Raw genomic sequence first — 26,618 nt, forward strand, 5'->3', positions numbered from 1 at the left:
AACCACATTTTCATTTTACAGGATATATTTGCTTATGTAAAACTTTCCTCACCTTGTTCTTCTGTATTCCAGAGACAGGCTATACCAAGGCTACAGAACTCAAGTGCAGCTACAAGTTTAAAAGTGGGGTTGTTTGTGATTTTTTTGTTGTTGTTGCACTTGTAGTTTCTTTTGTTTGTTTTTTTTGTGTTTTTTTTTTTAGCTATTAGTACAAGAAACTCAAGCATTAAAAATACAGCCCTTTACTTCATGGAAAGGAAAGAAGACCTAGGCAGAACAGTCTTAGGAGTCATGATCCCACACTCCATTCCCAGTTTGACCACTGATTTACTTGGATCTTGAGAAAGCTGCTCAACATCTCTCTGTGAATGCACTTGACACTCTTAATAAAAAAATGAAACCAAAAATATTTCCTGAATGCGAGTTTTACACTTGTGTATTTATTTTCCCTTCAAAATTTAGAGTCTCATATAACTAAAAAAAGCTCATCCCAGCCAGCACCAATTGCTACTCTTATTTTGTCTTGGGCTCTCCATGCAGGACTTAGTGACCATCTGGATCCTAAGGATTCAAAAACTTGCCTTAACTCACTCTTACACTGCTGCTGCATTTTGGAAAAAGAATTACTCCTGCTTTCCAACAAAAATTTTCCTGGTTGTTCACACTAAATTGCAAGACAAGCATGAAATTTGGTACTCACAGATTCAGAAGAGCTCCCCCATTTTTCCCTGAACACCTCCCTTTAAATTGCTGCTGGACCCAGCAAATCCATGTCTGTTTTCAACTTAGCCCACCAGTGTAATTGCAAGGTTAACCTCTGGTGGCCAGGGAAGCTGCTCACATTCAGCAGTGAAGAGCAGAACATGTTAAATACCATTCACTGGCCACAGCCTGTAGTTAATACACAATATTTAAACAACACAATGGCATGGCCCTTGCCAGTAATGTGAAAACACAGTGGAGTAGAGCCAGAATGGCACAATCTGCCTGTCTGAGTCATGCTTGGCGCTGTGTGCTGGAGGGGAAGGCTTTAGCTGCCCACAGTGTAACTGTACCCTCCAGCTAATTTACAACAAAACATTAAAATATATTAAAAAATAGGAGTGTGTGGGGGGGGTGGTGGTAGAGGCATGATAAATCCCCTCTAATAGTTAAAATATTTTAAAACTGAAGTACAAAAGTGCCACTTTGGAAGAAGGCTCTGGATTTCATTACAGACTGCACATTTTGATCTTAAACAAGAAAACAAACTGACTTTGCTTTGTAATAGTCCACAGCTTTGTACTATTCAAATGAAATCGATATTTTTCCTTCTTTCTACAAGCTTCTGGATTTTTTTCATATATTATTTCATTTGATTAAGAGTATCTGAATCTGCTATATTTTCCAATCCTCTTTTGCATGCCTGTTGTTCAGTCACTGAAGTTCCAAATCTTAATTATTAACCCAAATGCATTCAATAAACAGATGCTAAATAAGTGTAGATCAGAGTGATGTGCAATCTGACTTGCATTTATGGAATAACTATGCTCTTATAAAAAGACTCCTTTCTTGCTGAGACGTAGATGTTACTTTGACTGTTTTGTTGTGTCACAGCAGAGATGAATTAGGCATTTCTGCCTTCATCTGCATCCTAAAGCAGCTGAAGTCCTCTGTGATGTCATCAGAAAGTTTGTTTTTTTTTCTCATACAAAGGAGAAGAATTTGTTACGACATCATGAGAAGAGAAAAAACTGTATTTTGTGCTAAAAGGAATCTTCTGCTACTTTCTGTTATCTCTGCACAATCTGCACCAGAAATCCTCTCTGACAAAGCAACAGCAACTGTAAGTCAGAGATGCACAGTATTCCTAATACTATTCAAAACAAAGCAGGGAAGAATGATCTGTTCAGTGCTCTGAAATTAAAGATCTGCAAGATGTAAGTTCCTTTTTAATTTTTAAATAAAACATCCTTTGAACTTCTAAATCCCATTCAAGGGGACTCTGACCTTTATCCAAGACCAGCTACTGTGCTAACACTTTGGATGCATACAGAGGAAAAATACGGACAAAAGGTACCGGAAAAGCTTTTACTTACAGGAATGCAGTGTGGCTTAATCTTTTTGTTTTTAAGGTGCAGTGATTTCAGCATCTACAATGTAACTTCAGGCAGTCTGAAAAGAAACAGGTTAAAATCTCTTTCAGTTATAATTGGTATTTCAGATTTAATTAAAAATTAAACTTTCATAATGTTTCACCATCCAAAGCAATGCATTATCAGTCAAGCGTAGCCTTTTTTTTTTTTTTTTTGTTAAAAGAAGCTCTTCCCAGACTAGTTTGCAATGAAAGAAAAAGGGAAAAAGGCAATTGAGAGTAGCAAAATATATTTCTTCAGCAAAAGACCTCTGAATAATTTGGAAAGAAGCCTTCTGCCACTTAATTTTAACAATCAACCTTATACTAATTAAAAAAAAAAAACCCCACAATTAAAAAAGACAGAAAAACACCACCACATACCAAAGACTGTGAGGATAAAAACGTTAATTTCAGCAAAACAAGGACATTGCTAGGACCAGAACATACGCACCAAAAGGGAAAATATGGTTTTACATAATGCCAGCCAACAACATTTTTTACAAATTCGTTCTACAGCATGCAGCACTTTCAGACTGCTGCATGGAGAAGCAGAGGAAGACAAGTTCAAAAAGAGAAAAGCTGGTTTTAAAGTGTACAAAGGAAAAAGTCCCTTGCAACCTTTTGTTAAGGGGTATGAAATAGTTCATCTATAAAACTGCATGGTTTCTTATAATGTAAAATAAATGTCATGTTCCTGTGCAAAACAGATGATTAAGAAGAGGTAGATGCAGATACAGCATTCGAACAGATGCAAAAAAATATTTTTTTTTCAAAACGCAGTTGAAATAGTTGGAATGACAATAAAACTCCAGGGGTTGTACCATAAATATAAGTTTAAATGTTAGACTGGAGTTTAAAACCTGTGGTTTTAATTATATCTAATTATAAAGGCTCCAAAACCAGGAGAAATGAGAAAAAACAAAAAAATATTAATAATAAATTAAAACACTTCTGCAATAAGTTGTCAGGATTTGGCCTCGTAATAACAAACCATACAGCAATACACACAGACACATACAATGTACCAATGACTCATTAAGGGAACAAATCAAAACTTCATTAAATTTTATTTTTAAAAGGTGACAGCAGAACTTGCCTAATTTACCCCATTCAAAGTCAAAGCTATTCTCCTCACCAGCTGCACACTCGCAGAGATGGTCAAATAAATCCCGGATGCAAATCTAATACTGTTTTTAAACGTACCACAGGCTGGGAGCAATTCCTAAGTGTAATTTTACTTTGTTCTCTCATAAGTAAAAATCCAATTCCTCAGACATCAGTGTTATATGAGGCTTTTCAATCCATCCTCATGGATGCTTAAAATAAAATGCACCACACCAGACAATATGCTGTCACACAAACATGTTCATACACACACCAATACCACAAACAAAAATGAGCTCACAAACTTATTTGTAGGCTTATCAGAGATATTGAAGAGCAGGGGGCAAAGCAGAGAGCACAGAAGGGGACAGCACAGGAAGAGGAAGAAACAATTCTTGAGCATTTGAATAAACAAGAGCCACCTGATAGAGGCACTAGGATGATGCTGCCACAAGATAACCTTTATTGGCCCAGATGAAATTTTTCCTGTAGGAACCACAAGTGTTCCTCTCTTCCTTCAGACAACCTTATATCAAACAGCTTTCCTCCTTTTTCCTGATTGACATCGAACAAGGTAGACAAACAGTGAAGAAATCCAGGCAAAAAACTGGTAAGTCCATCAGCAGCAGGCAACAGAACAACTGCCACATATGGGATAACAGTTTCAGCCTCTGAACTTCCATTTCTTTCATTTTCTTCCCCTTCCAAATTTACCCCTTTTCTAACATCTTCAGGACTGTAATGCTGGTTTGCTGGCAGGGAAGGAGAGGGGCAGCAGTATTTAAAATCCAAAGCTATTTCTTCTAATGAATGAAATGAAAAACTGACCTCAACTGAGAAAACAAAGAGCATTCACTGAGGGTGAAATGTATCCCTGTGTAGAGAGCCAGTATTGAGACTGCACCACTGAAGCCCTATTCCAATGACCTAAATAGGAATAAATTGGTGCATGGATTTCACCACAGTAAATTTTGTCCAAAATTACAATTTTTTTTTTTTTCTTTTTTTTTTTTTTTTGTAGAGAATGAGGAAACACATGGCACTCTCCTGTCAAAGCACAAAGGCACAGCACCTTCTTCCCATGCTGGGCACAATCCTGACAACAGCTCTTCAGTGTATCTGCCTAGTGGTTTTAACCTGAAGTCTCTTGTGCTTTGCCTACGTTCTTCTGATTGGAAAGGAAAAGGAGGGAATGCAACATTTGGCATTACTCTTTAAGTTAGCCCAAGGACATAGTGCCTGCAGATAAAGTGGTCCCTCTCCTCAAGGAAGGCATAATTAGCACACACCACAATTGTTCTAATACAAAAAAATGGAGCCTTGGAAGAAGCCCTCTGTAAGAGCTTGCCTTCCTGTGCACAGGTGAGGATGCTTAACACTTGTGGGCCAGGAGGTCATGATTGTTAAGTGAAAGGGCTGCCCCAATCCCCTTGAGGAAACAAAGAGACATGGCTCAAGAACAGTCAGTGAACTTCTGCTTGAGAGGAGCCCAAGAGCTGGAATTGCAAGAATGAGGAGTATGGCAGGTCAGGAATGAAACACATGAGTCAAGTGTTAACAAAGTAATTGTTATCTCTTAGTAAAGGCTTTAGAAACAAATATCAGAAAAGAAACAGGTTTCACTTTGCTTTCTTGCAGTCCCTTCTTACCATAAAACTTACACAGAGTGTGAAAACTGTGAGAGGAAAGATACCAACTCTACAACGACTGAAGTTCATTAGCAATATTCCATGACTTGCATAGGTCCCTGACCCTACTTTGCCTGACTCATGGTTATGCTTTAATTCCTCACTTTGATAAGAATCAGATTCCTTCAATCCAGAAAATTAAAGAGAAGGAAAAGAAGTGTAATTTTTTATTGGGAAACATTTCAGAAGATGTTTGCCTTCTGCAAATTCTTCATAATAAAGAAGTTCCATGTCTGTAAGGTTTTGATTTTCCTTGAGTACCTTAAGTCAGTTGGAGCAGGTCAGTTAAGAGTCATATGTAGCTGATTAGTTACAAGGAGCAGGAAGACTAAAGGAGACTATAGCACAACATGTTTTGGTATCTTTTGAAATTTCTAGATATAGAAATTACAACCTTAGTCAATTGATCGTTTTTAAGCTCACTTCTTGAACTGGAAACCAAAGATGAAGCCACTGCCACAAGCAACTATTAAATGAAAGAAAATACTGATGTCCTTAAGAAAAAAAAACTCCTTGGTAATATTAAGGAACTTGTCTTCAACAACCAGGGAAAGGAAGAACACCGGAAGACAAATGGACACACACAAACAAAAAACCAAGCCCTTGATGTTCAAGAGAATATTCAAAAATGCTCATGGGCCAGATAAGAGACCTCAATCCAGCTTCAGACTCTGACTAATTACTTAGGATATGGCCCAGAATAATTGTGTCACAGAAACTAAAAAAGGAAGTTAATTGTACAGGTACCTCATCTAACAACAAATATACAGACTCTGAAATTGGAACCAGTATGGACACAACAGCACAATGCTCTGTTCAAGTTCACTGGTAAAACAAAACAGCAAATCTGATTAACACAGATATAGCATTACTTTACTGTATATATATAAACAGTATATAAATAAACAGCCTTACTTTTGTCACCTGTTTCTTGTCCCAAGTGGACAGAATTATTAAAAAAACAAAAAGAAAAAGAAAATGTTAATTTCAGTGCTTGAAAAATCCTCCCAATAAGTTTGAATTGGAGCTTTTAGTACACTTTCAAAAATCTGCTGGAATTTAGGTTATTTCTAGTTCTGCCTTCAAACACATAGCCATTTGTGGCTCAAACCAGAGTTACAGGGCTGCTGTTTGGAGAAACTTGGGGGGCTTTGTAATTTGGCAGAATGGGAGCAGCGGACAACCTACAGCATTGTGCTGGGATCAAGGGTTCCTCCCACTGCAGGAATGGACAAAAGGAGATAGAAGGTTTCTTTGTCAAAATGGAAAATCTCCATCTGTTATTGGTTCACTGCAAAGATGAATGCCCATAGAGATTTTGTGTTCCTCATGGCATTCATCCTTAGAGTTTACTTTCCCAGTGAAGATGATATCCATTACAAATTTTAGTTTCCAAGTCATGGCTGTTTCAGCTAGAAAAGCATTTTAATCAGGAAAAATGTGTATTTTTGGCTACAATTCGCACACACCCCACATTCTCCAATAGTATTTGAACTATTTTTGTTCAGGTGTGATAAAACCTGCCTTTGGGCGAAGACTAAGACTCCTTGAAATCTCAGTTTCAGAAAGTTAGAGACAATCAACTGTATAAAAGCTGTAATGCCTAATCCACCCTAATGGTCACTTGGAAACAGGTACTAGATGCAATTTCACCACAAGGGCCCTCAAACCTGTTAAACATGTTGGATCCCTTAACAGCACAGTCCACCCCCCTCATTTATTCCTCCTGCTAACAGAGTAAGCAACAAGCACCTGAGAAGCCCAGCTGTGAAAGCACATGAGAAGCTAAACTCAACCCACAGAAGAGTCGATCTCTATAACTGCACTTAGGATCTGACCTGGACTCCCAGTGTTTAGAGTTTATTGGGTAGTTCTGTTATAGTTAGGTGGGACCCAGCATCCTTCTAAATACCTCTTGAAGCTTTCCTCCCACGCAGGGGCGATGATGGTAATCAAGCTGGCTGCTGAAAACCATGATATTCCTTATTCCAACTGTTTTCTTGCACAAGCTGTCCCTAGATCCTGTTTATGTTCCCAAGGAACAGGAACAGTGACAGCATGCAGCTTTCACGAGGCCTTGCCCAAACAATTCTTTCTCTAAAGATACAGTTTTTTTGTAAAGCAGCTCTGAAGCTGATATTCGCTGAGCATCTCTTGGAATACAGCTTGAAGACTTTACTTATGCCCTTTACAAGCTATTGTAGCATATAAGCTTCTCCCACTTCTTTTCAAGGTTCATAATGCTTTGATCTTCACAGCCTCACTGCTCCTGCTGAATGGCATCATCTCCCATGGCTCATATTATCTTTAGTGCATAAAATGATAATACCTGTTAAGAAGCAGGCTCTATCACATAATCACAGCAGAACCTTCACATTTATTCTGGTTTAACAGAGAAACTTACATCAATGAATGTTTCATTGTGATGGGTATTTCAGTGCGGTGACAAACTGGGCGGATAAAGGAAATGTGGTGGATATAATTTGTTTGGATTCTAGCAAGGCCTTTGACACAGTACCACACAGGAAGCTCATAGAGGCACTAGAGAATTATGGTTTGAATACTATTACAATAAGGTGGATAAAAAGTGTCTGACAGATAGGAAGCAATGAGTTATTAATCAATGGTATTACAAAAGAATAGAAAGAAGAATCTACTCCGATGCTGAGCAAAGGGTGCTAGGATTATTATCACTACATAGATTCATTAAAGATGAGAAGAAGAATGTAAATATTGACAGCATCCAAAAGAGATGATTCATAAAAAAGAAATTAATCAAATATGACAGGTATCAAAATTTTAAGATCCAAATAATGGAGATGTGCAAGAGCCAGAACAATGCGGTATTTAATGTATGTTAAAATGTAAAAGTTATTAAAAACCAATACAGAATTTTGTTTCAAATTCAGAAATAGAAGGTTTTCACTGTGTTTGCTTGAATTCATCATGTTACTATGCACTGGTACGGCCTAGTTGTGAAACTGGCTCTCTTGGAAAGCAAAATAAAATAATGTATTTCAGTCACTGTGGTAAGGGACAATTATCTGCCCTATTTTCTGAGACTATCAGTACTAATGATTAAAATTTTAAAGTTTAGAGTAATCACATATGACATCCTTAAATTCTTCTTTGGAAACAGGGTACTCTTTTAGCTGTAGTTCTTGAGTTTCCACTGCCCTGCACAGCTAAAGCCATTTTGTTGCAGATTTCTGGTACAGGAAATGACATTGAGCTATCCCCACAGAGACACTGTATACATTGGAATGGATACTACCTCTCCATTTCCTTCACAGATCCGCCCCAAAAAAATTCAGCCTGACCATTACCTGCGAAAGGGCAAGATCCTGGATGAAAAGTAATGTACTTAGATGAAAATCCCCAGAGCAACGCACATAAATCTCATGGGATATATGGCAGAGAAGGTCAAAGTGATAAACCTTTATTTGGAAGTCTAGCTATGTTGAGCAATTAAACATAGCTGTTGACTATTACCAGGATAAACTCATCCGTATCAGCAGGACACGAAGTTAACTATATCCTGTATTTCTCTTTCCTCGTGTGGAGAACGCATCCCCAACACCACAGCCTCTGCTTACTTGTGCCCCTTCAAGAATAAGGCCAAAATAACTTTTAATGCTCTCTTTCTTGAGACAGCAAAACTGAGTGAGTGAAAGCTACATGTTTTCAGCAGTAAGATATTTAGAAAAGTTGTCACAATTCTTCCTCTTGACTTATTGCTCATGGTCATTGTCTTGACACGTGACATCAGTAGACTGTACCTGGTAATCTCAATCACCTATGAAATCCATCATCTATGGTTTTGGGATCCCAAGATCTCCATTATTTCTTCTACCCTCACACATCAGCCTAAGCCCATCTCCTCTCCCTGACCAGCACCTGCTTCCCTCCTCTTCACTGTGAGAATCTGCCTTGCTCACACTGCAAAGCTTCCATTTTCCCTTCTTGTTGCAGGAGAGAAGGGAACAGGATGAAGGTGTAACGCTTCCTTCACAGGAGAGAGAGACAGGGAAGCGAATTAGCAGAGAGGCATGCATTTGTGGGTTTCATGTCAGAGAAATGGAAAGAATTGGAGGTGGCAATATCCACTCCAGGTCTCTGGATCAGCAAGCACAAGTGTGGCTTCCATGGCCCCGACAGACTTCAGAGGGACAGTAGGTCCATCACTGTTACGCTACCCTTAGCAGAAGTCTTACCCCACAGATCTATCTTGGGAGGACCTTGGGATTCTGATGTGTAAGAAAATATTATCTTTTAAGAGTAAATAAAATTAATAAAAAGCAAAGTCAGGACTACAGGCTAAGTTTTGAGTTCATACAAGCAGGTGCATCACAAGTGGTATCAGGACTCTTGCAGATTACACACGGACAGATTTTATTCCACCATATGCAGAAGCACAAATCAATGCAGTCTTTTACTTCAGCACATTATTTATGCTTTTGCCAGAAGGCCATTAACCTGAAGCCCAAAACCAGCTCCATCTTGCACAATGTCATGCACAAACCATGCCCAGAAGTTTCACATTATTTCAGTTTATGTAACTGCCATATTAAGCTCAAGGCCCAAGGAGGATACTGAACAATATCTTATTGTACGGGCTATTGAGATTCAATATTACAGGGACAATGCTACCAACCCCCTCCAATTTCATTCATCTCAGAAATCTTTGCAAATTTAATACCAGAGGACTTGGAGACCTTTGGACTGTACTGCAAATCTGCTGCTTGAACTTTTAATGTAACATTGATGCAAGCTCTCAAATATCTCCCAATAAAGTCCATATATGTAATTCTTGTTTAATTAGACATCATCCTACAAGAAGAGAAATTCAAACCCAGCTGGAACTATATAAAAGTTCAGGGAAGTTCAGCTCCTGCACTGTGATTTGGCAAAGCTCTATTGTAATTTTTTCCCCAGAAACAATGCAGAAGGAAAAAAAGAGAATATATCAGAAATGATTTGAACTGATCACTGTGTCAGAACAGGAAATAATATCTGGAAGAAAAAAAGGAGAAAACAATCTTCCATTTACTTTCAATATTAGTAAAAACAAGAAAAATATTTTTATACTGTCAGCCACATCCTGCAAAATCTAGATAATAAAGCAACAGCATAATGACTAGATAAGTTTAAAATGGATTTTTAAAAAGAATGGCTATTATTTTCTGAAGACAAAGTATATCTAAATACATTGCAGGACTGGATTCAGAGACCTAAGCATCCCATTGGCCTAGTCCGTTACAAATTATATTTGTAGTTATTCCAGGGACCTTGACATATGGAGTGCACACTTAAATCTATGTAATATTTATCTCTGCCTCAGATAATTAAGATGAGAAGTATATGGTACGAGCTCAGGTTCATGGGGCTTCTGCAACAATTGAATTGCTCAAAGTTCCCAGACTAAAATTCACTCTGGCTCTATTTGCCTTACAATAAAACCAAAACACACCTAACATACGACAGAAATTTATTATTAGCAAAAAAAATGGTTGGGTATTCAACTTGTTCCATAATCTATGTTTAAACAGATGAGAAGAAATGTATCCTCCTGGTGGTCAACCAAACTACAAAATTAAAATTGGTACATCATTTCTTAGCAGTAAAAAAAAAAATTCTAACAAAAGCCCATGTACAGAAAAGCACAAAATTAAGCTCCATCAAGATAACACTAACACTGGGCAAAGTCTGCAAGACCATATGCTAATTGCATTCTAGGTAAAGATGATGAGAAGTTCAGATATATGCAATCGGTAACTAAATTTCTAATAAAATAACAACTTCAATCTTTTACAAGTCTTTTCCAAAATACCAGAAGTGATTAGAACACATTGTGGACCAGTCACTTGCCAAGTTTAATGTTTGAAATCAAAGCTGTTTTAAAATTTCTTGAACAACAAAAAAAGCATTTTAAAACTGGTAACATTCAGTCATGGTGATATAAGCAAATACCAGCCAATCTGAATCTTGGAACATTCTTGATCTACTGCCTTTATGTTGCAACGAAGCCCAGAAAAATATTTCAGGCCCAATTGCTGAGACAGTGAAAATAATATTAATAAATAAAAAAGGATCATTTACATATTATACAACTAATTTTTTTTATTTCTTCAATATGCCTAGAAGGAATTAAAAGGCTAGATCCTTCAGGACTTTTGTTGTCATAACTGAGATGCATCTACATTTACCACATTTACCAAAGATGAACCCACCTGTAATTTGTATGGAAGAGCTAAAACTATTCTTTTTCCCTCCTCTGCACCTCCCACAGAAAGAACTCAGCACTCTTCAAGCATTTTCTCTACAAATAACTATAAAAAGGAAGTGGGTCTATCGGGGAGGAACTGCTTCATTTCTTTGCATGTGCTGAGAAACTCTTTCTGAATTAATGCAGGCCAGCACCATCTCATGCTCTGCTGCCCCCCCGCCACATTAAACAATGCATAAGGAACAAAATTTGAACCTTTACCTTCCACAGTAAAGGCACTTGCGAAATACATGAAGCCTGCCAGAATGCAAAACACCAACTGCTATTCCACTCTGTGCTACCTTTTTAAAGATTGCTGGATATTTATTCTAATGTAAACAAGCAAAAGAATGAAATACGGTAAGAAGCCAAAATTTAGGGCAATAGTTTACAATAAAAAGAACAGTAAAAAGAACATTCTAGGAGTCACATGTACATATAAATTCTCATTATGCATCTGTGTATACTAATAGAGACTATTATATAAAATACCATATTATTTAACATCAAGTGAATGGAGGTTTGGTTTTAATTACATGTAGTCAACTGTCCCTGTAATCAGTTGGTACAATAACAGGGCTAAAATTTCCAAGCAAATTCAGCCTTTCCTCCTCAAATCTTAAAATTCTTTAGAAACGCCTTCTTTTCCATTGAGAGATTCAGTAATGCCAACAACAGATACATTATTCCCCCAGCAGATCTGGAGATGCTGGAGCAGAACTCTGAAGTCCAGCTGCCAGATCTTCTGCTGCAGCCATCTGACACAAAATTCTCCCACACGCATTTCTCTCTTTTAGCTGAAGTTTTTACTCTTTAACAATGCCCTGTGATATTAATGTCTCTGTATTTTCTGACTGACTGAGCCTCATATTTGGGCAAGAAATAAACTTTCCATTTCCTGAGCTATAAGTGAAAACAGCCTAGGGTTTTATGCAGTCAGTGATCTCCTTTTTGTTCTCATTGACTGGAAGCCTGCATTAAATATACTGCAATAAATAACCAGTACAGTAGGGCCTGATGTTCACAGAAACAAATAAACGTATCTCTAATGTGAGCTGCAGAAGAAAACTTTGATTTTTCTTAGTTTTAAGCCACATTAAAGTTCCAAAAGAAGGAACTACTACATGGTAAATGCATACAGAATTATTTCCTAGCTCTGCAAGCTACCACCTTACATAAGATGGTATCAAAGCCACTTAAACATATTAGCCTATTAAATCTGCACCCCCTTTCTGTTCTTAAAATCCTAATGAAATGTTCCAGACTGCTATTTGTAGGACTTCTGAAGAGTCATGCATTACCACCATTTCTCTGAAAGGAGGATGACAGTCCATATACCATTGGTGAGACTCTTGCTGATGGCCTGCAGAAAACTCACATTAGTCACACTGCTCTGGCTTGCCTTATTTCCAATTCCTAAACTTCATCTGCAAACAACTTCGCCAGCACCACCCCATGCCCCAGAAATACAAAACAACAAATCCCCCACAAAACCAGCTAAAAGCACATTCAAGATTCAATTTTGCACTGGAAGCATCTCCAGTTAGTTCCTGAATAGAAAACTACATAAGCTAACCTAGAGGGAAGAGAAGCCTCACATCTATGAATAAGAGGAGAATTGTCTCTCATTTCCTAGGATGCCTCCCACAATAAGATGCGTCCATATCAGGAAAAAACAAAGAACCCTATCCTTAAGTTACTAAAAGTACAGTTTCAATCAGGATGGGTTCTCAGCTTTAAACTGTCACTGCGCTAAAAATAGAAATGTTCAGGAAACCCATTACTCTTGAAAGTGATTTCACATACAATCTGTAAACATGTTGCCCTTTTGGGTAAAATGACAACTGTTTGAAAGCCAGAAACATTAAAGTGGAAGGGATCTTCAAAGACAGTTTGCACCCAAAAAAATTTGAAATCTGTTCTTTTTTTAATTTTCTCTAAAAAAGAGTCTGAAAGTATTAAGTAAAGTAGGGATGCGTGAAGAAGAAGATTGAAAAGAGACTTCTGCACTTTTGCTTTGGAAGTTTTTGTTTATACACACATAGGTATATACACATATATAAAAGAAATGCAGGTGTTCTTTTCTTTTCATAACATTGTAGGCATCTCTGAGGGACAAGATTTTTAGCAATCCCCATATTTGTAGTGTTTTATGCAAATTTCATGTTTTCATTTTATCAGATATGGCTTATAAAAGAAAACTTAAAATTCACACAGTTCAGGTTACAAGTATAATGCTGCCATAGTTTCCTTTACTTTTTTTTTTTATTTTAAGGAATACTTATTTTTATTTTCTCTTATCCAGTCCCAATGCAATTTGAATGCTACGCTACCATTTTATTGGAAGGTATTGTGGACAACTTCTGGTTTGGTGGGTGCAGAACACTGGATATTCTAATATTAAACTTGAAGGTGTTAAGAAACAGAGTGATTTTTACTCTTCCAGGTGGTCAAAATATCGTTTGTTAGTTTTTTAGATGCAAGTTTTTAAGCAATGCTTGGAAAAATACAGGATTGTTAACAACCTACTGTTTGAACACACAGTGGTAATAGCTAATAATGATTAAGAACTATTTGCTATACATATTGTTAAGAAATGCCAGTCTAGTAAAGGTTTGCTTTTAAGCTTTAAACTGGCTTGACTTACCAGACTTCTAAATACTCATTTGCTGTAACTGATGCCAACACCCAGCTTCTCACTGCATGGCTCACGTGTTGCATCCCATGATCAAATAAGAAAATAAGGCTCCAGCATACATCACAGACAGGTGGCAGGAATGAAAAAAGCCTTCATGATTTACTTTTCACAAATTTGCCAGTGTATGACCAGAAAAACCACCCCAAGCAAGTAAACTTAAGTAATCTGTTTTCTTTATGGCAAATTTCAGTAAGTCACAGATAGTACAGGAAGAGTTAAACAAATCTCTCCTAATTTTCTGGATATTTTATTAATGGGAAGGTAGTGTTCAGGTAAACCTTTCAATCCTGCAAATGATCTTAGGTCTCCTTTCCTCAAGATGTACAGTCCATACCCTAACTATCCTTGAATCAGAAAAACACTTTCACCTGAATTATTCGAACAGCAGAACCTGCCTAAATCTTTCAGTATGAATCATTATCAAGGCAAATGACAGCATATCTTCAGAAAATATTGACAGCCTGTTTACCACTACCTTCTACCTTCTCAGTATTTGGCAATAAAGAAGCCTGAGATCCTCAGTCAGAGATCTGAAAATTACCCACATCCCACACAGAGATCGATTCAATCAATCAGTATTTTCTTACTGCATAAAGAGACAAGTGGTTTGCCAAAGGTCATAGAGCAAATCATTGGTTGAGCCTGGAATAACTAAAGATATCCTGTCTCTGGACACCAGCTTTTTCTTCTTGGTTTCCGTAAGGCTAGAATTGTGCTGCCTGAATACATCCTCTCATTAGTACCCTTAATTTATCAATTTCAACCAGATTTGTTAAAGGGTTGTCACCCTGAATTAAAAAAAGGCTGATTCCTATAAACTTCATAAAATTAAAATTAAAAAAAAAGGGAAATAAGCAGGGGTAGAGAGAGAGATATTAATTTCCCCCACAGAACCAAGAGTACAAGTTCATACCTTAAGCACCACAGAATTGGATTTATAAACACCTCACAACCCAGGAAATACTTCAGGGAGAGGTCACACCTTCTTAGTCAAGGAGTCAAACAACCATAATGCAAATCCACAGAAAACCTTAATTCCAATGCTAACTAACTGTTTCTAGAAAATTACTTGAAGTGTATTCTTCTCCTCTACTGCAACCTTCAGCAGACCTGATAAAAATGAATTCTACGAGTCGCAGTCTTCTCATTGCCTTCTTGAAGTGGAACAAAGATTATCACCCAGAAACATCACTATGCATAAGAAATACGTTATTAGAGGAATTTCCTAATATTTTGGCTACCTAGTAACTTTACCTACTAATGTCTTAAGATATCCAGAATACCCTTCTGATTCCAAAGTAAGGGGAAAATCTAATTTCTACATTATTTCTCTTCCTGCAACTTCAAATCAGTCTGTTTCTGGCTTCAGAAATCACATAACTGCGTCAATAGCGCAAGGCACATTCAGATGTGACCATCACAAGGGAAAGGTAAAATAAGTGACTTCAAGACTACATGAACAATCTGAAGTTGCTAACCAGCCATTCATTAGTACATACTTCAATTGCTTGAGGTGGGAGAAGGATTCACCATAATCTGAAAGCATTAATGAATTAGTTAGCAATGAGTGGATATTGGCTCTATCAGCAAATAATTTTTCCCATGGAAAAGGCAGCATAGATGAGACATTCTCCTATAAACATCACAGATGGTCACAAAAACCTAGGCTAGAGCTTGTGCATTAAAGAGTAATTGCTGCTGAGCAGTGAAGGAGGAATGATGCAGCCACTGCTAAGAGAATGGACAGTGTAGAACACACCATGGTCTGCAAGAGAGGAGGTGCCCCAGGATTGAAATGCAGTCCTGCAAGCTACCAAGTTTTGAGTGGGAATCTAATAGACTGGGAATGAATCTGCAGTGTCGTTTCCACATTTTATGAGATTTTTTTGCTTATTTCTGTTGGAAAAACAGGCAATGTGAAAAATACTTCTGCGTTGCTTCTTTTAGGCATCATCAAACCATTTCAGGGTGTTGTTATAAAAGACAAGTTTAAAAATATTTTTTCCTCTCTGACAAGCAGTATGATTGCTCCATTAGCCAATACCATCACTTTTCCAGAAGCTGTCATTAAAATGGTAACTGATACCTACATAGGAAATAACTGCAATACCTCAGGTCACACAGTGTGACAGCGATGTGTGAATGCTGACTACTGTGTACACCCAACTTCACTTTCCACTTCCATATTTCTTTTCTTTCCTAATCATGTGACTCAAAGGATTTTAATTTAGCAACCCCCAACCTGACAACACATTTATACCTTAATCAAACCCACACCATGTGCTTCAAGATGCCTAAAGAACAGGAAATTGAAAAGAAAGAACCAGTCCTTTTCAGGGCTTCTGCCTTTTACACTTGTACTCTGGAAGAGTATTGTGTGGTCATGCCTTATGACTGAAATATCTGCAGACAGTTTTCCTCTCTGCTTATGTCATTACTGAGACCAAAATTCTGGCCCATAATCCCATAGCTCCTGTTTACACCCAGTACTGCAGAGATTAAGCACTCCATCACAGAAGGAAATGCTGGCCTTTCATGCATGGAAGTGGTGCACAGGCTGTGAAAAGTGTAAGCACAGACAGAGCAAGGTATCCCAACCACGCTGGGGAACACCCTTCATTATCTGAACAGTTTCTTTTTGTCTTTCCCGAGTCAGAACACAAACACCACCTGTGGATTAATGCTCGACAACATCTTTTTCTGGGAAGCAGTGCTTCTGAAAAGCATCTTGCTGTGCTACAAATCTTAACAGGCTCATCACACAGGTAGTCATGACACTCCCTCTTACTGTGATTCTTGTTTCCCATAATTAAGCTCCATAATAATAATTTAGGTAGCACTGGTAAAAGAGTGAAGAAAAAAATAATCTACTACCTCCTGCACTAGCAGGATAACATTAAATTAATCGCCAGGCCAAATGAAATAAAAACGTATCTGAATATCCCCAGTTAGTACACAAGTTTGGTATTTTATCTGAGTGTGAAGTTGGTGGCTCAGGTCCCCCTTTTATCATTTCTCCTGTGCTCTACTTTACATCCCAACTGTGACTGCATTCAGCAGCACACATGAGTGATTTCCAAATCATCAGCTCATATTTAGTCCCTATTTTCAACTGCACACTAGAGACCTGCACCTATTCCACAAATAGAAAAAATCCTAATGCTTTCCCCTAGGCTCCTGCTTAGGATTTCATTATTAATTATATTTGAAGGTTATACAGTTAAAATACTAACTTTTTTATTTGAACATTTATATTAAGCTGCTGAGATTTCTAGCAGCTTAGCAGCATTATTTCTGTATAAGAAAATAAGCCTCTTAAATTCTGCACGCAGGCCTCTCGTCCAAAATGAAGATTTTAGAAAGGCACTGAAAGGTAACACTGAGTTAATGATTCTTTTTAGCCTGAGACCTACAAGACTGATCCCACAGAACTCTATCACTTATGCACCCCCTTGACCTCAAGCCTTTTCACCTGCTCTGCCAACAGTGTCTGAATACAGATAAAGTTTAGCAAAAAGTTACTTCCAGAAGATGCCTCTCAGATTCACTGCTAATTACAATTCATTACATGGATTTTCTATTTCCAATGCAATAAGAAGTTTAAATATTTGGTAGCAAATCCAAGAAGTCTGTATTTAACTATTTTCTCCAGAGATTATCAAGGTTAGGCACAAGAGTCATCCTTCAGGAGTGGTGCATATTATGGATAATATCAAGGAAATTTTTTTTCAACGTGGATTTTGGTGGACAGACCAGATGACCTCATCAAGAGGAGGTCAATGCCAACCAACTCCTATTTCACAATACAAACTGAAACTCCCAAATTTTCGATAACTGGCCAAAATTTTATTTTAGATATAAGCTAGAGTAAATCCAGAATACTGACACTTCCACAAAAATCAGCATTAGTTCTTAGTTATGACTGTGTAAGAGAAGAGAATTTGTTTCATTGAGCCAATTTAGTTCCTAGTCTTCTTCTTTAATCAATGGATGTAAGCCAAGAATTAGATACTTAAGGGGTCAAATGCTGAAAAAAATCTAAACAAAGAATTAACACAGATTTTTTCAGATACATATTTTATATTTATTAGTGACAACAAGACAAGCACAATCTTTACATATGGCAGAGACTGGATTCTAACCCACTGATTTATTGGCTTTTTTTACCCTTTGCCTCTTGGTACAGCTCAAATAAACCTTTGCTCTTAGAACTTTTTGCCCATGCTTTTGATTGTGATGTACAAAAAAGGTTCATTTTACTGTGTCAGCTTCAGATTTCATAGCTGGACCTATCTCCTTACAGATCTGTACAATCTCATGAGAAGTTCCCACCATTTGCTTCCTCTCTTTAAAGGATTCTTGCTGGTCTGCAGCACTGAAGGTGCTCCCTGACCACCATGACCAGCTACAAAATCAAAAGTATCTGACAGCATTGCTTTCAAGATGACAACACCCTAAAAGCACCCAACTGCTCTGAAAAATGAAAGCCCCTTCAAAAAAATAGTTGACCTTCATACCTTGATAAATGAGACTATACAAATACACCAAACTATGCTCTCTTCACAAGATCACAGCATGCCTTGTACCAGGTGGCTGAGTCAAAGCAAAGTTGCATCATGATAACTACTCAGCAGTTAGAGCTGTAATATAGTCTGGAAATGAATCTCTTGGAAAATATTACTGGAAGCATTAAATAAAATACACTTCATATACCTAGAGCTTGTTATAATCACCCAAACTCTATATAAATACTAACGACAGCTAGTTAAAATGAAATATTCAGTGTTTAAACCTTAAAGCTTGGTGAAACAATATTGCATTTAAATCCCATTAAAGGAAATGTATACAAAGCCTTTGATCAATTTTTCTCCATGTAAAAATAACAAGGAAGAGAACAGATAAGATAAATAAAAATTAAAATAAAATTCTTTCCAAATTTAAGACATGTGCAAGAACACCAAGGGGCATCAGGGTGCTCCTTCTAAGCAAGGCAGAATCCAACAAACAATTTTTAATCAAAGGCACAAAATGGAGGGACTTGTTCTTGCTCTCTCTTGTCTTTTGAAAGGAGCCATACACACCCCTTGTGTCTTTTAACACTGTCAGGAAGCTGCCTGAGGACAGCCTAAGTTTCAGCATAACTTGCAGAGACTCCATCTCGTGTGCCAAGTTCCAGCCTGGAGTGAATTTTTAACAGTAGAGTTATAAACCCGTGAAAATGGGGGCTTACAGCTGAACTGCCGACAAACCCTCCCCTGTGCGCTGCACACAGCGCCAATAATAGACAAAACTGCCCCATTTTATAGCATGCAAAAAGGCTGGAATTCAGCTGCTATCAGGCATAATAATAAACTTCTGCTAGGGACTCAGGCTCTCAGCCTCAGATTTACATTCCCTCTGTCACTAAGAGTTTTTAAGTTAAACAATTTTACATGAAAATGCAGTACACAACGTTTATATTACTGATGGTATTTGTTCCAACTGCTCTTGTACTAAAACACTGTGCAACTTTCCTCCTGCTCTCCACCTCGCCCTCCCTGGTCTGAGACACCAGAACTGGGTATCAACCCACTCACGCCTTCTACTCTTGGGCAGGGCCTCATTTAAAAAAAAAATAATAAAAAAAAATATCCCTCCAGATTGCCTTCTTGCTTCACTCATCAAGCCACTCCAAGAAGGAGGGAAAGGAAAAAAAAACCCAAAAGCTAGCAGCAAAAAAGCTGTGAGTTCAAAGTTTCCTCCTGCTTAAGAGCTGAGGTCAGATATGGAAAAACTAGGGGGGGAAAAAAACCAAAAAACGAGGCTTGCTTCTCACGCAACAGACATGAGGGAAAAAAACCCATCTGGTCTAGAGAATGTAAAAGATCTTAAAGAGTTGTCACCCAAGTTGCCCCCAGTCACCAGAACAGAGATCAGCTATTCAGACAAGTTCTTAAGCACAACTCTGCACACCTTTGAAGTTTCCTTTTCTCTAGAAAACTATCCTTCACTCCCCCTAAGGAACAGAATTACATCAGTGACCACCAAGTTTAAATTTATCTGCCCAACGTCTATATTTTACTTTTTAATCCATCTCTCAGGAACAGCTTTAACGCATTTGGATTTTTTTTTTCTGTCATAAAATATTCTATTTATTTCCCAGCAGCTGGTGTCAAAAAAGTTGTTGTTTTCTTTAAATATTACTCTTAAATAAATAAAATCTGTTTTCATATCATGTAAAATTAGTTTTGCCTGCTGTGAGTTTGTGGCATAATGAAGTGATCATTTTTTCTATGAATTATTCAAAATTAGGGTAAAAAAGGAGAATAAAAAGATGATGGACAATAGCACGCCATTAAATTTGTCTAAATGCTGCAGTCATACTAATAGTTCACTATGTGCAGCAGAGATGAAACACTTCTTCTTTGTCAAATGTAGCCACTAACCTTAATTTAGTATTTCAGAGAGAGGTACTGAAAGAGATTAATTTCATTCCTGTGTCCCCCTGTGACTTCTCTAGTTGGGCAAATAACAGACATGTCTCTTTACCAGCAAGATATCAATATTTTGGACAGCAAGTTTTTGCTTGCTTATCATCTGTTCCATGGCTCAACTAGTCCTTAGTGGCCTTTAAGTTTTTGGGATTTTTTTATTTTAACCTATTCTTTGTTTAAACCTCTGGTTTGACAGTGTCGCTCTGTCTTTTACAAAAAACTATTAGAATTGTTAACATTTCCTCTGGAGTCTTCACATTACCCTGTCTTTCAGAACTGCTGTAACTGCACAGCTGTAATTATTCTCACTTTGAATTCTGACTGTCATATTTAGAAGGGGATGAAGGGTGGCATTTTAATAAATCATTCAGGCTCCCCAAGGTATATAGCATCTCACCAAATGTACTGAGAACTTCTAAGGGACGGGCTTATGGACTGAATGTATCAAAAAACTAAGACATAAAATTCATCAAGAATGAGAAAATGATAATTAATTTGTGGGTAAGAAAACTCAGTTAAAAATTATTTTAAAATGCTATTTCAATCAGTTTATCACTAAGATCTTCATTGTAAAGGCTTGAAAGCCAAATGCTTTTATGAAGCTTCCGAATATGGCTACTGAGTAAAGTAAGTCTACAAGAGTAGGTTTGAGACTCATGAATTTTATCTATCATTAGAACACAGCAATCAGTTACATTCCGTTTCAACTTCTACAATCTATACATTATGGCCATTAAAATATTTCTATCACAGTAATGCCCAGAGTCAGATCAGAAACAACAATCCCTTGTACTATACAGAAATAGGGATTCCCTACCTAATATTTTTAACACAGTATTCTTCATGAACACCAGCCATCCTTTGCCATCCTTTGAGCAGGAAGAAGTTTCAATGTTCAGAAGGAAAGTGAGGATTTTTTGAAGGAGAAGGAGACTGGTTGGGGTTTATTTTTCAATAATCAGAGTGAATCTCCCTCAGAATACAATGCAAATGGATTTAAATGAAAACCCTAGACCTGGAGATTGGAATCCTGGATTGTTTTCTCTGACCAGTATCATAAAAAGTGGAGTGTTTCATACAGCAATGGTAGGTTGATCATAAAGTCCTTCCACAATAAAGCACAAACATGCCTGTTGTCAATTAAAAGCCAGATTACAATGAGGTGTCCCAAATTCCATTATCCCACAGCTACAAGCCATTACTCTTTTTTCCAATTTAATTTTTTAAAGTAGGTCATTCTGGTATACTCATATTCTTTTTTTTTTTTTTTTTCCTGCCATCCATGCCAGCCCAATTTTGGCCAAGTCTTCACACCCTCAAGAAAAAATAAAATCCACACATTTATTTTATACAAAACTCAAATATTTTTATACACAACTCTCACACACATCTTGCAATTTTGTATACACTAGACTGTCAAATGCAGTAGTCCGGGAACTTTGCTTGCATAGCCTTTCAACGTTTTTCATTTGGAGGTGAATGTAAATAGTAAATATTTCAGGCTTATTAGACACAACAGGGTGTTTAAAGCACAAAGCATCTCAAGACCTAATAGGAAAGAAAATAATAAGCTATCTGAAAGGAAGACCCATCTGTTTCCAGGAGTCATCAGTCTCCTGCCTCCACACCAACACAGCTGCTTCACAGCCATCTCAGCAGTACCTAAAACTCTGTGATATTTGCAGAATTTCCCCACTAGATTCTCTTTGTGAACTTCAGGAAATGGAAGAAGAGATCAGCTCAGGAAAACCAAGCTTTACCCTGAGCTTCAGTACAAACAAGAAAAAACTGTGGGAGTAGTGTCTCGATGCCCACAAAGCAGATACATATGCTGGATGCGAGGTCAAAGAAGATTTTAGATCCAATTCAAATGTCTGTAAGAAAGCCCATAAACATTTTGATGGATTAAAATTCCAGTTAGGGACCTTCCCCAGTGTCCACTCTGCCTGTGGGGACTACTGAGACCAGTGCATTCCATCCACAACCACACAGAGAAGTTACAGACTGCTTCTCCAAATAAAAAAAGTGCCCAAGTACATTGCAGTATCCTTAGTACTGACTTTTGCTTTGGATTTTGCTTTCTTGAGTAATACACACTCATTAGGAACACTGTAAGTGAGCAAAATGTACAAATCCACTGACAACAGTAAAATTGCACTGATGTATGCTGACTGAAATTATTAATAAAGAACTGAAAGGTAGGAAAGTGATTAATGCCAGTTTACACAGTTTTGTGGAAAATAGGTCTTGTCAAATAAACTTGACTTCATTCTTTGGTAAAGATATTTACTTTATAAGCCTAAGAGCTTATACACTTACAGGTTTATAGGCATTTGACTTAGGACTACTGCAGAACATTCTAGTTCCATCAATGAAAGCATGTGTTGAACTGCTAAATAATGGAAGAGCCTCAGAAAGCTATTATTCTAAGGGGTCTTCAAACACAGGTGGGCTGAAGAAGATACAGGTAAAATTAGCAATAACAACAACGCTATTCAATATTTTGATCAATAATTCATAAGTTACAAAATCACTGCTGATAAAAATTTCCAGGTGATGCAAAGACTGATAAAATATCAGGAGAACAGGATATCAAGAGATAAGGAGAATCAAGTTTTTAAAGACTTCTGTTCTTTCAAATAAAACTTTTTAGTAGGGCAAGCCTTCACGAAAAAGGAACGCATGATGTATTGCAGGATGGTACATAGGTGCAGGTGGGGTGTGCTGCACCCTGAAAAATAGAGATTCTGAAAAGGATTACAACAAATAAACAACTGAACATGAACAAGAAGTGCAATGTGATAGAGATGGCCAAAGCAATCCCTGGAGGCATAAACAGGAGGTAGTGGGTAGGCTTTAAAAGGCATTTTTACTTTTCTCTATTGCATTGTTTTCTGAAGGGATCTTCAGTTGGGTGAATAAAGGCATAACAAGAACCAAAGTTTAGAATGTGAAGCCAAGAATGAAAGAAAGAAAAGTCAAATCAAAGCAGAAACAAATCTCACATTCTTAAACAGCAAGGGAATTGACCAGTGGAATAAAACTATCAATGGAAGGGAGGAGCTTTAACCTCCTGATGGGTTCAAGATGGAGAGAATCTGTTTGTGCAAAACTGGGTTCTAAACACGAATTATCTTTCTGACCTCAAACCATACAAAAAGAAATTTCTGACATTACGTTTCATGTGACCCTCAGAGTCAAAAAGAACATTCTTCCTTCTGAGAGACCATAACAAGCAGTCCTCCCACAAAAGTGGAGTCCAGCACAGCGGAAAGGTTTCACTGCTTCTGAAGATTTCTGAGAAGAATTCTGAATTCTGGAGACAGCCTGGAAAGCCACTGCTCATATCCTCTAAAAAATATGCGTTGCTTTGTTTATTAGTCGAGTGACTGTTTTTTTACCAGAATACAGACAGTGCAGGGCCATCACTGAGAGCTCACATTGAAGCAACTCCCAGAGCTGGAATGTTTGGAGTCCTCTCTAGGTCTGCTTCTGGATTCAATTTCACCTTGTGCTGGAAGCCAAGTCAGGTCTACTATCCACACATTATGTTAAAAAAAACCCATAAAAATCACAGAACCAAATTGGAAGGGACCTTAAAGACCACGTAGCTCCTACCTCCTGCCATGGGCAGGGACACCTTCCACTAGACCAGGTTGTTCCAAGCCCCAGCCAGCCAGGCCATGAACACTTCCAGGGATGGGGCATCCAAAGCTTCTCTGGACAGCCTGTTCCAGTGCCTCACACCCTCATAGAAGAGTTTTTTTCCTTTTATCTAGACTAAAACTGCCCTCTTTCAGTTTAAAGCCATTATCCTATGTCCCCATTTGTTCCCACAGGGTTGTTTTTCGAGTTACGACTCCTGGAATTCACAGATCCTGAAATTTGTTTCAAGGTTCACATTCAAGCATACATGAGATAACTCTGAAGCCATTATGTTTTATCCTCTACTATATTTCCCACCACCCATGCTACTGAAAGTTCATATATGGTCTTAGAGTACTGCTACAGTGAAGAAAAAAAAAAAGGCATTAATGAGATTTTTCTATTGCAGCAAATAGCTAATTTTCAAGTCCTACCTGATAGATAGAGCTGAAGAAATAAACAACTCACTAAACATCCTGCTGGGCACAGCATCATAGCTGGCTTCAAGGGAACAGCACCACCTACTGAATTGCTCCCAAGGGTCCCTCCAGTAATTCCTGGTGATTCCCTTTATCAAGTACTGACCAGCAATTCAAAATAAATCACACCCCAAGATGGCACAGCTGCAGGCACTCAAAGTGATAAGAGATGTTTTCCATTCCTAACTCTAGCTTTGCATTTTCCTTCTACCTGCTGCAAATGGTTCAGCTTATAAATGCAATCACTTTTTTTGATGTCACTAAAACTATGTTTTAGTTACAGTTACAAGCAAATGTCACTCATCTACACACTCTACCTACTGCCTGAAAACAATATGATTTAAGGAGTATGTCAGCAGTAAGAAAAGACTCTTCCCACTGGATTAAAAATGTGCATTTTAAGAAAGGAAACACTTTTAGAAAGAAGGAGAGGGAGTCTTCTGTTTCTGTAGTTTATTTTTCTGCTTAATGAAACAAGGTTTCCAGCTTCTACAATAGCAGCTGCAAAGGCACTTCATTAATCTCCTGAGTGCACTGTCTCTCCCCGCATACCTGTAGCTGCCCTGCTCAAGACTCCTGAAAATTATCTGTTGGCATTGCTTCAACATTCTTATGAAATATAAAAAAAAGTTTATAAAAGGTATAGAACTACGTCAATTCTACAACTTTCAGAAAGAATATCAAGTTCATTGCCTGTACTTCTCCCATTTTTTGAAGACATCCAACAGCACTGAACTCCAACTTGCTCCCCATTGAGAATAAATCAAAAGACCGTCTGTAGAGATCTACTCAAGTAAATGACAAACAGGGGAAGAAGTCATTACTGCAATCTCAACACAGACTGCGTCAAATGCCAGATGCTTGTTCAGGCCAAAGCCTTCAGGGATGATTAAAAAAACACACAAGAATTTTCAGAAGTGCTCAAGTATGCTAAGAAAACAAATGGCATGGGTAGCAAAGACTGCTAATGTCTCCTAACATCATCTAGATGACCTGAAAACCCCATGTGATGAGATTTGGCCCAAGGATTTAGACAAACTCAAGTTTTCCCACCTTGTTCTGGAATATTTAACTTGCTCACCTATTGAAAAGGTATGGATATGCTCACATTAATGCCCTCTATTTTTAGAGGAAACAGCATCAGTGAGCCCCAGACCTCACCATCTGGGGTTTCTTGGTTTAGAAACTGAACATTAATTATGCAAGGGCTTTACAGGATTCTCAGATCTGTAATGGTAAAGCTACATAGAGGAAATAAAAAACTGGCGACAGGGCAGTACTTACAGGCCTGATTACTAATTACATTTGCTTCCTTATACTTGCACCTGCCATAATTATGATAAAGGGAGGAGTTTCAAGTAGAGTTGATAAAGAAGTTTATGACAGAATTACCTCCAGAACACTTGAAAACATCATACATTTTACAGTGCAATATTTATTAAAAACACAAAGCTCTTTTGTGTCATCCATGTTATGGCTAACCCATAGCTCAGTTATTTCCCTCACAGATTACCAAAATGGTCTGTACTGTGCAAAGATTAGCTGACTCTAAATATAGAACTCTGCAGCAGAATGGAATGGAAAAAATCTTTGCTTACAATTCATTTAATATATGGATTTTAAAAAATAAAATCATTATCCCACAAGTGAAAATTCTGGCTTGTGTTCCACTCAAGGTTTGGAGACTGAAAGGGAAATTAATATGTATGCTTGCGTCTATTCATGCAGTTACATTTTAACTCTGCAGTATAATCTCTTCTTCTTCACAATATCACAATATTTTTCCTAACTGATCTCCAAGCTTGAGCTTCACTTCTACGTAAACCACGACATACTGTTTTCCACATGCATACACTGTACACAGTAATAAGAAAATCAAACAAAAACTACGCAAGTGGCCAAAATGGAGGTAAGAATGAAGGCTTATTTGCTGTTGCATTTTTTCCCTACTGGTGGAGCAACTTCCATGATGAAGTCCCTTCATTCACTAAAAAAATTGCTCTTCATTTCAGCATCCATTCTAACAATAAAATACTGGAAAAGTGCTTGATAATACTTTTTAATGCAATGAACAATAAATACCATTCTAGCAGCAGGAGAACAAGCTAGTTAAGCCTATTGCTTTATTTTTTAATGTGCAGTAAACTCAT

General features: G+C 37.6%; 1 protein-coding gene across 16 annotated transcripts in view; it reads right to left on the minus strand.

The window, feature by feature from the left end:
- ZBTB20 (zinc finger and BTB domain containing 20) overlaps positions 1-26,618 on the minus strand; it is a 501,814-nt gene that overhangs the window by 337,988 nt on the left and 137,208 nt on the right. For all 16 annotated transcript variants that reach the window (XR_012054410.1, XR_012054412.1, XR_012054413.1 and 13 more), the window contains one exon: positions 2,079-2,154. The gene's annotated coding sequence lies outside the window, so the exon portion shown is untranslated. The remainder of the gene's footprint in view (positions 1-2,078; positions 2,155-26,618) is intronic.

The sequence above is a fragment of the Taeniopygia guttata genome, chromosome 1, assembly GCF_048771995.1.
Source record: "Taeniopygia guttata chromosome 1, bTaeGut7.mat, whole genome shotgun sequence".
Classification (NCBI taxonomy): Eukaryota; Metazoa; Chordata; class Aves; order Passeriformes; family Estrildidae; genus Taeniopygia; species Taeniopygia guttata.